The sequence below is a fragment of the Peromyscus maniculatus genome, chromosome 6 (genome assembly GCF_049852395.1).
Source record: "Peromyscus maniculatus bairdii isolate BWxNUB_F1_BW_parent chromosome 6, HU_Pman_BW_mat_3.1, whole genome shotgun sequence".
NCBI lineage: Eukaryota > Metazoa > Chordata > Mammalia > Rodentia > Cricetidae > Peromyscus > Peromyscus maniculatus.
The window spans coordinates 75,677,792-75,690,104 of record NC_134857.1 but is presented as its reverse complement, the minus strand read 5'-3'; positions in this window follow the sequence as shown (position 1 = coordinate 75,690,104).

The following is a 12,313-nucleotide window of genomic DNA, read 5'->3' as shown; positions in this document are numbered from 1 at the left end:
AAATCTTTAAAGAGAGAAGTAAAGTAATAAAAAAAATAATAAGCCATGTAAGGATGGGAAATAGAACACAGGGAGCTTGGACTTTGTATGGTGCTTTGTTAATTTTTTTTTTGAATGTTGAACAGACAACAGCTGGTGAGAGACATTGGATTGTGCAAGGGACTGCTGAATTAAACCCACTTTAGAAATGCCTTAATTCTAAAATGGAAGTTTAAAAAATGTATTATGTTGGAGAAGAGGTTATGCTTCTTTTCTCCACAGGAAACAAAAGGTTGTGGATTCCTTCCAGGTTAATAGAGATCAGATTTGACCAGGGGAGACCTCCTGAGTATCTTGGCTACAGAATGGGGGAGGAAGCCAAGAAAGACTACAGGACAGGTGACGTGTAAGCTGATCCCTCTGCCTGGGAACAGCTCGGTGACGAGGTGAGACATGATAAGTCTTGTTGGTTACAGAGTCCTCATGACTTATATTACATGTCATCCTTTCATATGACATGGATAGAGATTTATATTACAGTTTGGTTATGCAATCCAAACAGACATAAAGTTGACAGATGCCTTTTACCTGCTCAAACATAGAGCAAAAAACATCTTTAACTGACTTGTGCACAAAGCACATTCCATACTTGTGTTAATGCAGATATGTATGTTACCTTTAAGAGTTTGTGTGTTTTCAGAGCAAGGGAACTAGACACCAATGAAAATGGGTGACCCAGGTCCAGCCTCTCAGACGCCTCTGCTGCAGTTTCCTCAGAGTTCTACATCCAGAATAGCTTCAAGACCACTGGCTGAGATAATCCAGCCTCACAGACTACTCTAGCCAGACTTAAGATAAGCCCTACATTTTCCCATCACACCGAGACCAGACATCAGCTAGCTCTCCCAGGACTTGACCATTATCTTAATTTTTTTAGGGTCTCCTAAAGATGTCATTGCCCTCAGACAACAGGAAGCAGTTTAGAAAACATGATGCCCACATTCCCAAGAGGTGGGGTGATGGTTTTGGTTGTTTGGTGGATTATGGATGTTTATCATCATTGGGGGGGTTGGTTACAAATTGTTATTGGTCATAATCAGGGAGGAAACAAAGCAAAGGAGATTAGATTTAGGGATCTTATTCTGAAAAGACAAAAGGGGGCATAGGAATGATAGGATAAAAGGGTAGATTATTGAATCTACTTTTTTTTTTTTTTTTTTTTTTTTTTGGTTTTTTGAGACAGGGTTTCTCTGTGTAGCTTTGCGCCTTTCCTGGAACTCACTTGGTAGCCCAGGCTGGCCTCGAACTCACAGAGATCCACCTGGCTCTGCCTCCCGAGTGCTGGGATTAAAGGCGTGCGCCACCACCGCCCGGCATGAATCTACTTTTAAACTAAAAAAGCAACCACTAGTCTTAAATATTTTACCTTGATATGGATTTTTGTATATTGATACCATTTTAATGTTACTTTTGTTAGAACATACTATACATATGTTTCTACTGTTGTTTAAGGTGTTGTACCCATGCAATGTAAAATTTCTAGTCCTTGAAAGTTATTATTATAAACTACTTAGGATAATAAAGAAATTCAGGTTATTAGTTAGTCACCTATTACAATCAAGCTTGTAGTCATGTTAGTATGTTTTCAAGGTCAAACAGAGATAGATTTTTAGATAGACAGGTGTTCTTCAAGCACTTCAGAGCTCTACAGAATATGGCATTTAAGATGTTTTAATAAGGCTTTTCATGACAATGAGACACATCTGCACCAATCTACTTCAGAGAAGATAATGGTCATTGAAGAAACTCCATATGGAGTTTACTTTCTTTGTGGCATAAGTTAGCCACTGGGCAAGAAACCACCCTTGCCTCAACTGCTGACTTTATGCTGTCCAAACTGGACAAGCAAGACACAAAAGAAAGTGACTGCTGAACTTTGCCAAGACAGGGTAGGACAGTTCTTCAAAAATTCATGCTTCACAGAAAAGTCTGTCAGATATTCTAGGCCTATTGGCTGAAGGTGGATGCCCCAACATTGCAGAGGAACCTGGGGTGACTGCCCAGGCAGCCTGATGTCTCTGTCATTCTAGTTTTGGAATTTGTTTACTTCCTGTTTACTCAGGTAATATTATATCCTTCTTGGGTCTCTGATGGTGTTGAAGACTAGATAATTAGAGTTTTCCTTAGTCATGATAGAAAGTGAATTAGGTACAAAACTCTGGACTCATCAAGGTAAGATAGATAATGGATAATTTTCTCTGAATTTGCCAAATGCTAATGGACTGGATATTGTGAATGTAATTCTTACCTGATAATTCTTCTTATTGTATATAGTTTTACTGTGTTAGAGTTAAAACCTTTCCTTTTAATTTAGACAAGAAGGGGGAAATGTGGAATAATCTTTTTATATACTGTGAAGATATGTTACTCAGATTGGTTTAATAAAAAATAGCTAGGCAGGATTTCCAAGCACTGAGGATGCTGGGAAGAAGAAGGATGGAGTCTTGAGGAGACACAGAGGAAGCATGACATGTAGGAGATGAGGTAACAAGTCATGAGCCATGTGGCAGCACATAAGTTAACAGAAATGGGTTAATTTAAGTTATAAGAGCTAGTTAGAAACAAGCCCAAGCTATCAGCTGAGCTTTCATAATAATAAGTCTCCATGTGGTGACTTGGGAGCTGGCAGGTGGGACAGAGAAAGACTTGTTACAACATAGTAAGGTTTTCCTCCCATTCTGCTATGTCCTGCTTCCAGGTTCCTGCTTTGATCTTGCTCTGATGTCCATCAGTGATGGACTGTTAACCTGTAAGTATCAAAATGAAGCCTATTGTCACAGGTAATTAACACATGCTAATAAACAAAAACCTTGAGTGTGCAAGTAGAAATACACAGGAAAAGTTTTTAAAAAAATTACAGCTGTGTTCAGCAACCAGCAGCCAGGGGAACCTGTCAGGTCTACAAAGAAGTCAGACTTTGTAGGAGGCCGAAAGACCATCTTTCGGGACTGTAAGATTTCTGAGGCAGCTTAAAGAGCCAGGAGGCAGGAAAGACAGGAGCCTGACGCAGCCGGGGCTGTGTTTATTAGCACACTCAGCAAGAGTCAGCCTCTCTCCCACGGGAAATTGGGGGGTCTGCAGGGAGTAGGGGGAGCTGGCCGAGACGGCTTATAGGGATGGGGTGAGAGGCTTGGCAATGAGGAAGTTATCCTTTCTGAGACGCCCAAAAGGCCGAGCAAGGTCGTCCATAATCTTGCAGGAATCCTGTTTTACAGGCGAGGCGCTGTATCAGGGGCAGTTCAGGGAACTAAGGAACCTCTGCCATCAGCTGGAAATGGCCAGCGCTTGAAAATACCTGACGCACTTGGGGCCGAGAAAGCCCAGATGAATCGCACAGGCTGCAAGCCATTTCCCAGGGCCGGCAGCCTCCTCCCGGTTTCACGATCCAGCCTCCCCCGCTCCCCCGAGAGCTCACAGCACCCCGCCTTAGTTCGCTCATTCGGTCTCATGTGATCCCCGGCTTCTCCAGCCCTCAAAGTACCCGTGGTGTGCCAGCTCCGGGTGAGGGGCGGGGCTTGGGGCGGGGCTTCAGGGCGGGGCTCTGGCCTCACCGAAGGAAACGCTGAGCAGACCTTTGGACTCAGCATCCCCGGAATCGCTGTGGCGGTTGACTCAGATGAATCCCCCAGGCATAAAATCACAAAAGAGTTTTTGTTAGATGCTGATTGCGGAGGGAGTGGCTAGGCGAAGTAGGAAAAGGAGGCCAGGCTCCTTAGAGAAGCGGAGCAAAGGCCAGACCTCTGCAGACTGAGCCAGGGACTCCCTGGAGCCACCCGGAGCCGCCTGCAGCCAGCCCCTGGGAGCAGCAGGGCTGGGTGGGAGCCGGAGCCGCCCCAAGGGTCCTGTGCCGGTGCTCCAGGTAGTTGCTGAGTGTCGTGTAAGCCAAGCCTGTTCAAAGGTTTGAGAAATGTGTCAGGCAAGGGCAAAGTCTGGGGAGCAAGCCCCGATAATGAGCATACACAGTCAATGACTTTAAAAGGCGAGGTAATTTGTCTGTAGTCCTGATGCATGCCGTCAGTCTGGGCAGAGCTGAGGCAGGAGGACCAGCCTGCTCTAATCAGTGAGTTCCAGGCCATCCAGGAATACACAATAAAAGTTTGTCCAAAAAAAAAAAAATTAGTGACGAATCAAATGCCCTGATGGAGAAAAGAAAATGGAAATGGAGCGAGGCTGGAGGGCTGGCCCAGCGGTTAAGAGCACTCATTGCTCTGCACTGTGAAGCCGCGGAACTAGACTGCTCCCACGGGTGGAAAGGAAACGTTTATTCAAACTACCAACGCTCTCTCTCGGGGTCGGAGGGGAGAGCAAAAAACGCCTTGCCAGTCATAGAGAGGGGGCAGCTTCCGGGAGGAAGGTGTGCAAGCCAGGACCGCCTAGGAGTTCTGGTGATGGAGGGAGAGGATGTGGGAGACGTGTCACAGGTGTGTGCTAAGAGGGAACCAGATGCCCCGTTACTCCACTGGGAGGGAAGAAAGGAAGCGGCTCTTCCTGGCAGACAGAAATCCACTCCGGTGTCCGGAGAACGCTGAGTGTAAGTTTTTGTCTATCCCAAGGCAAACGTTCTGTTTTGCCCTCTCAGAGTCCAGCTGGAGCTGAGCCCAGACTGTCATTGGGTGTCACCGCGAGTGGTGCTGCCGTATTGGGGCCTTGGGACCTAACATTGCTCTTCCAGAGGTCCAGGGTTTGGTTCCCAGCACCCACGTGGCAGTTCTGAAGTCTGTAACTCCGGTTCTAGAGGATCTGGCGCCCTCTTCCGGCCTCTTGAGGCCCTGCATGCATATGGGGCATAGATACACAAGCTGAGAAAACACCCATACAGACCAGGCTTGTCTCAAATTCATAGATTCCCCTGCCTCCACCTCTCCTGTGTGCTAGGTTTAAAGACAAAGAACTACTGGGTGGCGGCGGCGGCGGCGGCGGCGGCGGCGCCGGTGGCGCACGCCTTTAATCCCAGCACTCGGGAGGCAGAGGCAGGTGGATCTCTGTGAGTTCGAGGCCAGCCTGGTCTACAGAGCGAGACCCAGGACAGGCTCCAAAGATATACAGAGGAACCCTGTCTCGAAGACAAAGATGTGGGCCACCACACCAGGCATCAGTAGATAAATCCTTAAAAAGACAATGAGATAATGAGATAGGACGGATCCTGAGATAGGTTGGTGCCCAACATTAGAACGGACGACTGGGGGTCTCCCTCAAGAAACTAATCTTTGCACTGACTCCGGAATGGCCAGGAGTCAGCGACACAACTGCTGAAGAACACAGCTTAAGGGAAGGCCCTGGGGTGGGACTGGCTCTGATGTGTTCAGAAAAGAACAAAGGAAAAGCTGGTAGCACAGACTGAAGTCCCAGCTGCTGGGAAAGATGAGGCAGAAGGGCCCCTCACCCCCGGGGGTTCAAGACCAGTCTGGGAATCATTGTCTCAAACAAAAGCCTGAAACCAACGCCAGCCCTGGGAACATAGTTCGCCAGTCAACATTGCCTACGATGAACCAGGGCCTGGTTTAGAAAAGAAAGCAAGCAAAAATGAGGGGAGAAAGAGCAAGCTGGGCATGGCTGCTCACACCCATAATCCCAACACTTGGGAGGATGAGGCAGAGGGATTGACATGAGTTTAAGGCCAGCCTGGCCTACCAAGTGAGTTCCAAGCTAGCCTGGGTTACGCAGAGAAACCCTGTCTGGAAAAAATCATCAACAACAAAAACTAAAAAGACTCTCAGAGCTCGGGAACTCATGCCCAGATCCAGTCCGTGTGCAGCAGCTGGAGATCAAGCCTACATGCTGACAGGCGGCACACAGTGCCAAGGAAGCTAACTGGAGGCCACACACTCTGTGTGCTGGTGGTTGGCGGTCACACACTCTGTGTGCTGGTGGTCCTCACTGACCTCGCGGCCCGGAGCATCGTGCAATCTCGGAGCTTTTCCTCTGTGTCAGAAGGGATGACCTGGACTCAGGCCGGCCCCTCCCTGCTCTGAAATGCTGTAGGCTACTCTGGGAAAAAGCATCAGAGTTCCAGGACAGCCAGGGCTATGCAGTGAAACTGTCTCGAAAAACTAAAATAAATGCATGAATAAATAAATAAATAAAGTAATATAGGGGCTGGAGAGATGGCTGAGCAGTTCAGAGTACTTGCTGCTCTTCCAGGGGACCTGGGTTTGCTTCCCAGTATCCACTCCCAAGGCTTAGAACTACCTGACCTTCATTCCAGGGCCTCTCTTCTGGCTCCCGAGGGCACCAGCACACACATGATATACCCTCACACAAACACACATGCTTAAATAAACATGAAATGAAAGCATCAGCTCCTGGCTGCTGGGGTCACAGGCTCCCAGCAGAGCTGGGCTGGGCGTGTGCAGCCCCGAGTTCTGACTCCAGTTCTGCCCCCAAGTCAAGCATCTCTGGTTTACCTGTCACCCCACTCATCTGTGACCCCACTTCATAATGTCTTGAGGACAATAAATGACACGGTGAAGCCAGAACGCGGTTGCAGAGCTTGGGCGTGTGGCCGAGTGGTGCAGCAATTCCTGAGCATGTTCGAGACTCAGAGTCCATTCCCAGAGCTGAGGGGAGGCCAGAGGCAGGGCAGGCAGGGACATGGGTGAGGTGCCACGCTAGGCAGCCTATTAGCTGTGGGTCTCTCTGAGCCTCTGCCTCGGAATGTTGCCCAGGTGTCACCGGATGTAAGTGACGTCATGCTTCCCCAAAAAATGGTTGCCTGTCTCTGTCCGGGGCGTCTGTACTGGGGTTCCAGTCCCTCCCAGGGGTCAATGGGAAAGCAACAGGCTAAATGACTTGCAGGAGACTGTTGAGCTAAGGGGGACAGGGTGGGCCTCCGACGGACTTGGACAGCTCCACTCCTCTGCCTACGTTCTCTGGGCTTCTGGGCTCAGGCAGCTCCGATCCACAGCTGCTGCTGTCCGTGGGGTCATTCCAAGGCCCTGGCATCTCCAACTACACCTGAGGAGACACCTTCACCAACGGCCTCTCGGGGCCTGTCTTCAGAGCCTCCAGAAGCTACACACTGCCACGCCTCAGCTGTTCTCCGCGACCTCTCCAGATCTTCAAAACCAGTATCTCCCGAGTGACTCTTACACATGACCAAGTTCAGCTGTCAGCATGAGGTGCGGCCACGGCTCCCTCCAGACCACAGCTTCCATTGACCCTGAGGAAATATTCCCAGATTTTACCTCAGCGATGTTGGTCTCTTCTTAATCACAGCTAATTTAATCACAGCCTTGGCTGACCAGCATCAATTATCCCAGAAAAGGCTTCACTTCAGTGGTGTTGGTCTCTCATCAGTTACCACTGACTCTCCGGCCCCAGATGACCAGAACCACAGATTCTTAACAAAACAGCACAAGAGCGAGGCGGTGGTGGCGCACGCCTTTAATCCCAGCACTCGGGAGGCAGAGGCAGGAGGATCTCCCTGAGTTCGAGGCCAGCCTGGGCTACAGAGGGAATTCCAGGACAGCCAGGGCTGTTACACAGAGAAACCCAAACCAAACAAACAAACAAACAAACTAGCACATGCGTGGCCCTGACGAAGTCTTTATTCATTTCCCTCGGCAACTTCACAAGCCAGGTCTCCGTCGTCCACGCTGCTCACAGCGTTACCTTCTTACTTTGTACGGCAGCCCACCACGTTCTGAACACTTGGTGGGTCTTCTGCTCTAAAGTCCTTCCACGGGCCTCCTCAAAATGCGGGCAGGTCTCTCACAGCAGTTTCCCAGGAGCCTGGTACCAATTTCTGTTTGCGTTTGTTTTCCTATTGCTGTGGTAAACACCGTAAGCAGCTTGGTGAGGACAGGGTTTATTTGACTTAGGGGTTACAGGTCCATTAATAGAGTCAGGGCAGGAACCTGGAGGCAGAAAGCGAAACCGAGGCCACGGAGGAGCTGTTTGTGGGTTTCCCTCCGCTGACTTTCTCAGCTCGCTTCCTTACACAACCCGGACCACCTGCTCAGGGATGGCACCGTGCACAAGTAGTGAGTGGGCCAGGCCCTCCAAGGTCAGTCATTAACCAAGAAAAGGGCCCACAGGCCGGCCTGCAGCAGAACCCAATGGAGGCATGTTCTCAGATGAGCTTCTCTTCCAGATGATTCCAACTTGTGTCAAGTTGACAAAAAACAAAATTAACAAAAAAAAAAAAAAACCTACCCAGGACAATGGACAAAGAGCTCCAGGACTGGAAATTGGTTGTCACCGGGAAACAAAGTGGACTTGTCTCAGAGATCTGTGTCCATGGGTGCTGAACAGTATCTGGTTCCCAGCGAACGCCCCCTCAGGAATCAGAGCCAGGCATCTCTCTCCTGGGTGTGACAGGGCATTCTCCAAGGGGAATAGCCAGGCACACAATGAGAGATGCCCTGGGGTGGGCAAGTGGCCAGGGCATTGGGCAGAATGGCTGGTACCAAGGAGGTGACCCTGTTCTGTGATGACTGATCTTTGTCCTCACGGAGAGCTCCAAGGAGGGATCCGGGCCCTGGCTGGGGTGCTCAGTCTGTTTGGGATGGTAAAACTGGAAAGGGGGCAGAGTCTGGCAGGAAGAAGCCTTGTGATGAGCTACAGAGCAGAGAGCCAGGACAAGATCCGGCAGCTGGGAGGATAAGGTAGGCCGTAAGCAGAGGAGACCCGTCCAGGACTGGGGCAGACATGGCCCCTTTTTGGTCCTCCCTTTGTCCACTGGGATGGGCAGGGGCCTGTGGTCAGAGGCCAAACAAGTTCCCTCCTGCCTCAGCTTGTTTCCCTCACAGCAGGCCGAGACTCTCCTACTTCTGACTTCAAGCCGTTGGTATGTACGAAATTCTTGCCTCTCCTGTGGCTGCCCGGCCCACATCTGGCCACGGTGGAGTGACGGCCCTTCTTCCTACCCTTTGGTGTCTGCCGTTCTTAATAAGCCTTCAGAGCAATTTGTCAAGATTAATTGGACACTGAACCGGCTCTCTCTGGAAAGACAAGGAAATGTCTAGGCATCCGAACAAGGCTTGTGTGGGGCAGATTCCCGTGATAAGGGCTGACCTGTGGCCAGAGGCTCGGCTCGGCCCGCCACAGCCCAGGAAGAAGAGACGCCTTGTTGGGCGCTCTGGGATGGGAATGATATTTTTCTGCTCATTGCCCCCTGACCCCCTCGCTTTTCTCCCTAGTTCTTAAAGAGGCACCCCTCTAATGACTGACAGGACCTTGTCACCTCCAGAGCTGACCTCTCTGTGTGCCTGGACTCTGCATGAAACATTCTTGGTTGAATTTCTTGGACAAATGGGCAGGCCCAGCGTCAGACTCCATCATCACAGGACCATCCTGCTCTTCTAGGACACGCTTTGTGGAGGAAGGTGGGTTTATGTAACGTTCCTTATTCCAGACAGAATGCAGTCTTCCCTGCCCTTACTCCAGCATCTGCCATTGATCTGGGAATTGGTCACAGTTCAGCTGTGGTCAGTAGTTAACTGCAGTTCCAGACTGAGGAAGGAAACAGTGGGTTGCTCTGTATTCTCAACACGCTTTGAGGCCGCAGCCTGACGCCCCACCTTCAGGCAAGAGCCCACCTTCCTCTGTGGTCCCGCCTCTGTCTCAGCATCTGCCCTCAAAAGCCAAGGAGACTCCTCAGTCCAGGGCCACCTCAGCTTCCAGGCCAGGAGCCTCATGGCACAAGAAACCTGCTAAGTTGAGAAGAAATCACAGAGCTCAGCCCTGGTGCCACATTGGTTGAGGTCTTAGCTTGATGCCCCTCATCCTGGCACTCAGGAGGTAGAGGCCAGAAGGGTTTAATGTCAAACTAGTCTGTATAGTGACACTCTGTCTCAGAAAACAACAACAACAAAAAAACAAACAAACAACAAAAAAAAAAACAGAAGAGGGGTTTCACCCAGAAAGCCACACACAATTTCCTAGAGTCCCTTGTGCAGAGGAGTGTCTATTACTGATGATCATGGTCACCCTGCCTGAAAACGTGAATATCCTGTCAGTAGTGAAGACTAACAGGGTCCTACCGGGTGCTGGATTCAAAGCATCCTCGGCCGAAAACCACAGATGTCAAGACAGATAACTCTGAGCGGCACACCAGCTAAAAATAACGTCTCCCTTGTAGCATCACTAAGAATACACTGTGCTATTTTGGTGTGTGACTACAGCTTTGACACACGGGCTTTCTTCTTCAGTTTTTATGACGACCTATGAATAGATAAGCTGGGTTCTGGTATTAGTCCAGACTTCACAGGGAAAGCCGAAGCTCACTCTGCTCCAGGTCACATGCCTCTCAGAGGGCAAAGCTGCCTCTCCTGCCCTTTCCCTGTATCTCCAGACCCACTGCCCAGCCAGCAGCAGCAGCAGCAGTCTTGGGTACTACTCTGGGCTTCCCAGCCAGATAACCACTTGTGTGGCTACTCTACTCTTCCTTAAGATCCTAGGGGTAGGGCTCCATGATGGAGGGAGGGAGCCCATTGTGTCAGAGGGAGGGGGGTCCCTAACTACTCATTCTCCTCCCTCATCACAGCCACTCTTTGATCAAATGTGTAAAATGGGGGCTGGAGAGATGGCTCAGCAGTTGAGAGCACTTGTTCCTCTTACAGAGGACCTGAGTTCAGTTCCCAAGACCTATGTGGTGGCCAACTCCAATTCCAGAGGGTTCCTCTTCTGAACTGCCCGGGTACACACCCACGCAGGCAAAATACTCATACATACAATAAATACATTTTCAAAAATCTGTAAAATGGTTATGTCAAGACAATACCAAAGACTATCATCTGAGAAACCTTTCCAATCAGCAGAGAACATTCTAGAAGCCTGATCCAGACGCTCTAGTTAGTGGCCTTGTTTCCCAAGCAGAGATGTAGGGAGATTTATGGACATTCAAACACAATTAACATAATTGTCATAGTATTGATGACTGTGTAACCCTAATGCCTGTCAAGGTCACGTCTGATCATTCCAATCCCATAGGTATTTCCTGTTTTGAGAACCCGGAACAGCAAGCAGACACACTCAGCTGGGGACCCCCCGGGCCTGGCTGGGAGTCACTAGTAGATGAAAACATAGACATCAGATCAGGAAGGATTCTGGTTTTGGAGAGTCTGACTAGGTTCGGTGTCACGGTGCCGTTGTCTGGAGTCCAGAGTGCCCAGCCACACCCCAGTCCTCACCTTACCCAATGGGGTCATGTCCTGTTTCTTCATTGTCTCAATACCCAAGGGCCAGCTCACCCACGACGGCATGAGACAGCGGCAGCCAGAAAGAGCTGGCACGCAGCCAGAGCTGCTTAGGCGGTGCTGACCACGTCCTGCTTATGGGCTCACCCCACAGCACGTAATAAACACCTACTGTGTGCAAGGGAAGGTAGGTAGGCACAGGACACGTGATAGAGGGTCCGCCTTCCGGGCACCTGGGATGCTCCTGGCGGTTCCCTCAGGAGCAGTGTGGGAGGGAGCTGAGCCCAGGCAAAGGTTAAAGGTCAGAAGGGCATCATCAATGAGAGAGGACAGTGTGACACGACCAGGAAGTCATGGCTGAAGACCAGCCAGGCGTGTAACAGTCGTGAATGGAACCCTGCCTGTGGAAGGACAGGGGTGAGTAAACCATGAATCTGAGAGGGGCCAGACTTTCCGGAAATGGTTGTCATGGCCACACACCAGAGACGGAGTTTCAGATTCCCTCCTGGGTTCTGCACTTCCTTTAAGGATAACATCTCACAGGATAACTCAGTTTAACGTGTTGTTTAATTCAATACCCAGCCAGATTAACCTCACTGCGCAGCCCAGGCAGGTTGGGACTCTCAATCCTCCTGCCCCAGTCAGTGCTGGGGTTACAGATACTCTGGGCAAGAAAGACGCTTCTGAGCACATTTATCAGAGTTTCTCAAAAGGTTTCCTTGTACACAAGATACATGGGCAACATGCTGACAGATGGCCCACACCTGGAACCCCAGTGCCGAGCAGAGGGGTTTGGGGTGATTCTTCTCTACACAGCAAATCTGAGGCCTGAGACAAACATAGGTAACAGTGACGGACTAGAAATGCCAGGACAGGGGCTGAGGCGATGGCTCCATCTTTAGAGAACCGGCTGCTCTTCCAGAGGACCCAGGTTGATTCCCAGCATCCACATGGCGGCTCTCTTGTTACTCCAGTCCCAGGGGGTCTGCCATCCTCCTCTGGCTTCCACGGGCGCCAGGCATAGACATCGTACATACAGACCCAACACCCACTCACATGGAACAAAAGGAAGCAAAGCTTAAGGAAAAGAAAACCCAGGCGGCCTGGGGGGCAAACTGGGTCCCTTTGTAGTTGTA